The 2182-nt window shown below is 41.6% G+C and overlaps 1 pseudogene; it reads right to left on the bottom strand.

Annotated features, from left to right (window-relative positions):
* Positions 1-302: 302 nt before the first annotated feature.
* On the bottom strand, positions 303-1951 carry LOC122476964 (annotated as a pseudogene).
* Between the last annotated feature and the right edge of the window lie 231 nt (positions 1952-2182).

Raw genomic sequence — 2182 nt, 5'->3', positions numbered from 1 at the left:
CTTAGATTCTCCTCCCTTCTAAAGGTAGAAAAGGTGGAGCTTAATCCCCTCCCTCTTGACTGTGAGATGGACTTAGTGACTTGCTTCTAAGAAATAAAATGAAGTGGAAGTGATGGTGTGCAACTTTAGGGATTGAGTCCTTCCTCACTTGGATCTGAAGGAAGCTGAGGGAAGCCAACTGCCATGTCATGAGGATACCCACCAGCCCTGTGGAGAGGCTCACCTGGTATGGAACTGAGGCCTCCTGCCAACAGCCCTGTGAGGCAATCATGTTGTAAGTGGACCATCCAGCCCCACTCAAGTCCTCAGATGACCACCGGTCTGACTGACTTCTTGAAAGAAACCTCATGAGGCACACTGAGCCAGAACTGCCAGCTGAGCCATTCCTAGATATTTGATCTGCAGAAACTGTGTAAGATAGTAAATGCTCAAAAGATAATAAGCTTCTACATTTTGGGGGTAATTTTCTACACAGCATAGATAACTACTGTACTGTGTGTTCATGGATGAATAAGAGTACAGTGTGAAGTACCCTTTCTATACTTGATACTATTCACCTGGTGAAAGTCTATTATCTTGACTCAAGAGCTATGGCCACATTGCAGTAAGTCGCTATTGATAAAATCATTTCTGTCTTCCTGCCAGTTGCTGCTTTTTATGTCACAAGCATGTCAGGGTCTGTCCTACCGCTTAGCATAATTGCCTAGAATGTCTGTGATGAAGTTTGAGTTCAGTTTCAGTGAGATAGTAAGAGAAGGCTGTTAGTCTGGCTGTGGAGAAGCCCCAAAGAGTGATGTCTGCACAATACACTGTCTGGGTTTTGATTGGTTCTTTGTCCTAAAGAGTCAGAAACTATTTTATCAGAACATTTAGAACTCATAGACAATTGGCAGACTTGGGGGCCACACTATACAAACCATATTCATATTAGACTAATGTATAAATAAGAAAGCTTCTCTAAATTTACTATGTGCAGAGTAGAATTCTGGTGCTCTCATCCAGAGTTCCTCCTTTCTCTGAATGATAGCTTGGAGGCCATATTAGCAAATCAGAAGGTGGTTCAGTTAAGCTTGCAATTGAACCGAAAGTGGTGAGTCTTGAGGTACTGTAAGTCTTGATAGATAAACTGATACTACCTTGCCACATGTTGACTTAAGTAGTTTAACTCTCTGGGGGTATCTTATTACCAAGTCTTTAGGAGGTATCTCACTGTTGTCTTCACACATTACTGGTGTTGACCTTCCTTTCATAGTCTTCTTTAGGTCGTGGTAGGTTGGCAAGGTTATCTTCAGGAAATCCAGCTGTGGTATCTGGGGCTGTGGTTGCTCAGTCTGCACCCCATGAAGGCAATCTGCACCACAGATCACTGTATTCTCAAGGATGACCTCAAATGTATTCAGGTTGCAACAAGTCCCAATGATGCAACCACTTCTCAATATTACCTTTCTGCCCACACTGGCTTTTGATTCAATAACATTATTATCTTCCATTTTCATGGCTTGGGAATAACAGCCAATTTCAAACACATTATTAGTGCCAATGATCATAGATATTTTAGTTCCAGATCTTCAGCATTAGGGGTGATATTATCAGGTTGAGCATTTATGATAAGCACCTACCTGTTCTTCTATTAGGTAACCCTCACCAATAACTATTGGCCTGGCTTTTGCAATAATTTGTGATTTAGAGTGGATCACTGTCCTAGGTCCTATAGTTACGTCACCCACATTTCATTTTCTACACACACAACTGCTCCAAGAGCAACCTTTACACTCTTTTCAGCCTTCTCCACCATAGTTTGGCCCCTGTCTCTTATGGAATTAATTTTTGAAAATATTTTCCATAGCATATAATGCTAGTTTTGTATTTTCAATAGTGATAGGAAATTTCTTTTACACTGAGTTTGACTAAAAGATGATAGAATATAAATTGATGTATTAAGAAATACTGACACGAGGGGTGCCTGGCTGGTTCAGTCGGTTAGGTGTCTGACTTCTGCTCAGGTCATGATTTCACGGTTTGTGAATTCGAGCCCCATCTCAGTGTCTGTACTGACAGCTCAGAGCCTGGATCCTGCTTTGTATTCTGTGTCTCCTTCTCTCTCTGCCCCTCCCCCACTTGTGTTCTGTCTCTCTCTCTGTCTCTCAAAATATTTTCCATAGCATATAATGCATGTTTTGTA

This window comes from Prionailurus bengalensis, chromosome X (genome assembly GCF_016509475.1).
Source record: "Prionailurus bengalensis isolate Pbe53 chromosome X, Fcat_Pben_1.1_paternal_pri, whole genome shotgun sequence".
Classification (NCBI taxonomy): Eukaryota; Metazoa; Chordata; class Mammalia; order Carnivora; family Felidae; genus Prionailurus; species Prionailurus bengalensis.
Note: the sequence above shows the minus strand (reverse complement) of the source record. Positions and strands in the feature narration are given on the sequence as shown.